Raw genomic sequence first — 5,345 nt, 5'->3', positions numbered from 1 at the left:
ATGTTAGGTTAATCAGTGACTTGCTCTGCTTATATATAATATATTTTCATGAAACTTTGTTTTAATGGGTCTCAAAATTCTGTAACAGATTTTTGGTCAAGTTGTTTCCATGAAAAAGTACTGATTTTAAAAACTAATAACTTAAAACTGTCACACAAAAAGAAACAAAAATAGTCCACAAAACATTCTCCTTTCCTTCTGAAGGTTGCATTGTTATCATTAACCAGTCTTACTATGAAACTTAAACGGCCAATTAAAGCAAACAGTTTTGAGACCGTTCTTCCACCACCGATTAAGCCTGGGGTGGCAGGTATTAGGGATGATATTCATTTAGCCTTCAGAGCTTCCTGGGCAGACTTGGTGATCTTGCCAGCTCCAGCAGCCCTTTTCTTCACTGCTTTGATGACACCCACAGCAACTGTCAGTCTCGTATCACAAACAGCAAAACAACCCAGAGGAGGATAATTGGAGAAGTTCTCAATACACATGGGCTTGCCAGGAACCGTATCGATGATGGCAGCATCACCAGATTTCAAGAATTTAGGGCCATCCTCCAGCTTCTTAACAGAGCAGCGATCAAACTTGCAGGCAATGTGAATTGTGTGACAGTGCAGTACAGGGGTGTAGCCAGTGCTAATTTGGCCTGGATGGTTCAGGATAATCACCTGAGCAGTGAAGCCAGCTGCTTCCATTGGTGGGTCATTTTTGCTGTCACCAGCAACGTTGCCATGACAAACATCTTTGACAAACATATTCTTGATGTTGAAGCCCACGTTGTTTCCTGGAAGAGCTTTGCTCAAAGCTTCATGGTGCATTTCAACAGACTTCAATTGTAACATTGACTGGAGCAAAGGTGACCACCATGCCTGATTTGAAAACACCAGTCTCCACTGGGCCCACAGCGACAGGACCAATACCACCAATTTTGTAGACATCCTGGAGAGGCAGACGCAGGGGCTTTCAGTTGGACGAGCTGGTAGCAGGGTGCAATCCAGAGCTTCAAGCAGTGTGGTTCCACTGGCATTGCCATCTTTATGGGTGACTTTCCATCCCTTGAACCAAGGCATGTTAGCACTTGGCTGCAACATGTTATCACCATTCCAACCAGAAATTGGCACAAATGCTACTGTGTTAGGGTTGTAGCCAATTTTCTTAATGTAAGTGCTGACTTCTTTAATGATTTCCTCATATCTCTTCTGGCTGTAGGGTGGCTCAGTGGAATCTATTTGTTAACACGAACAATTAGTTGTTTCACATCTAGTATATAAGCCAGAAGGGCATGCCCACGGCTCTGCCCATTCTCTGAGATACCAGCTTCAAATTCACCAACACCAGCAGCAACAATCAGGACAGCACAGTTGGCCTGAGATGTGCCTGTAATCATGTTTTTGATAAAGTCTCTTTGTCCTGGGGCATCAATAATAGTCAGGTAATATTTGCCGATCTCACACTTCCACAGGGAGAGATCAATGGTGACACCACACTCACGCTCAGCTTTCAGTTTGTCCAAGACCCAGGCATACTTGAAGGAGCCCTTTCCCATCTCAGCAGCCTCCTTCTCAAATTTTCCAGTGGTTCGCTTGTCGATCTCACCACATTTGTAGATCAGATAGTCAGTTGTGGTGGATTCACCCAAATCTATGTGTCCAATGACGATGATGTTGATATGAGTCTTTCCCTTCCCCATTTTGGCTTTTATGGGTGGTTTTCATGCCACCTGTGTTCTGGTGGCAAACTCATTGCAAAAAAGTTATATCTATTTATGTTGATACACAGTAGATATACATATTTTTGTGGTATATGTGATAATTTGAAACATTCCTATGATCAAGTCTGGATAATTGGGATATCCTTCACCTTAAATCTTTATCTTTTCTTTATGCTAGGAGCATGCAAATTATTCTCTTCTAGCTATTTTGAAATATACAATAGATTAATGTTAACTATAGTCACCTTATTGATTTATTGAACACTAGATCTTATTTCTTCAATATAACTGTATATTTGTACCCATTAATCAAACTCTCTTCATCCCCCTTGACTCACTACCCTTCTTGGCCTCTGGGAACTACCAGTTTACTCTCTATATGATCCACTCTTAGCTCCCACATACAAGTGAGAACATGCAATATTGTCTTTCTGTGCTTGCTTGGCTTGCTTCACCTAACATAATGACCTCCAGTTCCAATCATGTTGCCGCAAATGACAGAATTTCATTCATTTAATGGCTGAATAATATTCTGTTGTGTATATATATATATATACATATATACCACATTTTCTTTACCCGTTCATTCATTGATGGACACTTACGTTGATTCCATATTTTAGCTATTGTGAATAGTGCTGCAATAAACATGGGAGTGCAGATATCTCTTCAATATATTGATTTCCTTTCTTTTGGATATATACACATGTATTTGTCCATTTTGCATTGCTATAAAGAAATATCTGAGACTGAGTAATTTCTAAAGAAGAGAAGTTTATTTGGCTTACAGTTCTGCAGGTTACATAAGAAGCATGACATCAGAATCTGCTCCTGGTTAGAGCTTCAGGGAGCTTCCAATCCAGGCAGAAGGTGAAGGGGGAGCAAGTGTGTTGCCTGGTGAGAGAGGGAGCAAGAGAGGGAGCAAGAGAGCGAGGAAGAGGTGCCAGGCTCTTTTAAACAGACAGCTCTCATATGAACTAATAGAAGGAGAACTCATTGCCAATGGAAGGCAAAAAGCCATTCATGAGGGATCCACCCCCATGACCCAAACACCTCTCACCAGGCCCCACCTCCAATATTGGGGATCAAATTTCAACAATGAGATTTGCAAAGGACAAATAATCAAAACCAGGTCAACCCAGAAGTGGAATTGCTGGATCATATGGTAGCTCTATTTTTAGTTTTTTTGTGAAACCTCCATACTTTTTTCTGTAGTGGCTACACTAATTTGCATTCTCACCAACAGTTTATGAGGGTTTGAAGGTTCCCCTTTCTCCACATCCTTGCTGGCATCTGTTTTTCCCTGTCTTTTTGATAAAAGCCATTCTAACTGAGGTAAGATGATACCTCATTGGGCTTTTGATTTGCATTTCTCTGATGTTAGTGATGTTGAGCATTTTTTCATATACCTGTTTGTCATTTGTTATGTCTTGTTTTGAGAAATATCTATTCAGATCTTTTGCCCATTTTAAAATAAGATTATTTGTTTTTTTTGTTTTGGTATTGAGTTGTCTGAGTTCCTTATATATTCTTGTTATTAATTCCATCAGATGGATAGTTTACAAATATTTTCTCCTGTTCTGTAGGTTGTCTCTTTTCCCTTTTCTGTGCAGAAGCTTTTTAGCTTGATTTGATCCCATTTGTCTATTTCTAATTTTGTTGCCTGTGCTTTTGAGGTCTTACATAAAAAATCTTTGCCCAGACCAATGTCCTAGAGTGTTTCCCCAATGTTTTCTTCTAGTAGTTTCATAGTTTCAGATCTTAATTTGTCTTTAATACTTTTTGATTTTATTTTTGTTTATGGTAAGAGATAGGGGTATAGTTTCATTCTTCGGCATATGGATACCCAGTTTCCCAGCACCATTTATTGAAGAGATTATTCTTTCTTCATTGTATGCTTTTGGCACTTTGTTGAAAATGGGTTGGCTATAAATGCCTGGATTTATGTCTGGGTCCTCTATTCTGTTCCATTGGTTTATGTGTATCTAAGTCAGTAGGTGGCACTCATGGAAGAATCAGCCATGCCCTTTATGATTGAATCAGTAAATGCTGTTATGGGCTGTACAAGTTGTCTTCTCTGTCAGTATGTGGCACTTGCAGGAAAGAGCCAGCTTTTCTGGTGATTTTTGGGACTTGTGATGGGCTCTAGCTCCTCTGGAGAAGCACTCAGATGCTGCTGGTGGTGGATAGGGCCCTGGACCTCCCAGGGGACTCCTTATTCTCCATCATAGCTGATGTTGGGGGAGGAGGAAGGCTGGACAGGGGTGGGTTGGGTGACCCTGCCTTCAGGCTCCATAAAGGCAGGCAAAGGAGGTCTCTCAGCAGGGGTTCAGGGTCATCTCCAAGGCCTCTGCGAAAAGCCACCTGGGAGGGGCTAAAGCAGCCCCATCAAGCCAGAAAGTCTGCTCATGAGGGAGGGGCAGTTTGGGATTCACAGTCTGGCCGCTGGGAGTGAGTTTTGCTCTTTTCCCTCTTCCTTTGCCCTTTAGATCTCCTTCCAGTGTCTGGGCGCAAGCAGAAGCCCAAACTAGCTCCGTTCACCAGCAGTGGTGCTGCAGGGTTGGAGGTTCCCTGTCCAGGATCCTCCCTGGGACTGAGAGTGTGGCTTTCCCATGGCAGGAGGGATGCTCTGTGAGTGTGTTGGAGCTCATAATGCACTCTCCTTTTAGCTCCATCTGTGTGAGCTCCCTCACCTCCCAAGATTAGTTCATAGATCTCCCCTCTGTGCCCACAAGCAATGTGATCAAGTCCTAGGGGTACAGGCCCCCCTGTGGGCCTGTCCTCTGATTCTCCAAGTTCAATCCCTGAGCATATAATATGATTTTGGTCAGTGAAATGTGAGGTTAAGTCTGCAATGTAGCTTCTGGGAAGGTTATTTTTGTTCATGAGGAAGGACCTGGAAAAGAGCATTTTTGTATGTGGGTATTACATTTGAAGTGGCTACTGCTATTTTGCAGCCATGAGGGAATGTTGTTGAGGACCTCACTGAGGATGGAAGAATAGAAAGATGAAAAGAACCTGGATATTGATCATATTGCCAAACTGCTGACTTGTTTAGCCCTGGAACAACCTCATATTTGGACTTTGTGTTGTGTGGGATAATAAATTTCCTTATTGTTTAACCCATTTTGAGGTTACTCATAGCTGAAATAATCTTAAACAATATAGTAATAAAACAGATTTAATGCTTTTACTTTTGACTAAAACTTCTTTCTTCTATGCTTTTTTCAAATTTGAGAGAAGTACGATAATAAAAATAAAACTAGATAAAAGAATTACAAATATTAAAGGATTCATAGAATGTCAGCACTGAAAGGGATGTTAATAAATTATTAAAAAAAAAACCCATTTATTTTTTGAGAAAGATAGCACTATGCTAGATACTGGATATAGCAGAGAACAAGACACACTGTCCCTGCTCTTTTGGAACTTATAGTCTAGTGGGTTTTAGAGCGTATTTGGTCTAATCTTCTTATTACACTAATAGGAACAACTTTTATATCTTGAACTGTTGGTATAATTATTTTTTGTCACTTAATGAATGAGGATGGATCCTACTAGAAGTAAGACTGTAAGTTTGTGGTTCTTTTTGCTTTTGAACATACAGCTAGCTCTTTTACTCATTTGAGTACCTGAA

The 5,345-nt window shown here is 40.8% G+C and overlaps 1 pseudogene; it reads right to left on the bottom strand.

The window, feature by feature from the left end:
* Positions 1-326: 326 nt before the first annotated feature.
* LOC138396538 (elongation factor 1-alpha 1 pseudogene) lies at positions 327-1,705 on the bottom strand (annotated as a pseudogene).
* Positions 1,706-5,345: the final 3,640 nt, after the last annotated feature.

This window comes from Eulemur rufifrons, chromosome 16, assembly GCF_041146395.1.
Source record: "Eulemur rufifrons isolate Redbay chromosome 16, OSU_ERuf_1, whole genome shotgun sequence".
Lineage (NCBI taxonomy): Eukaryota > Metazoa > Chordata > Mammalia > Primates > Lemuridae > Eulemur > Eulemur rufifrons.
Note: the sequence above shows the minus strand (reverse complement) of the source record. Positions and strands in the feature narration are given on the sequence as shown.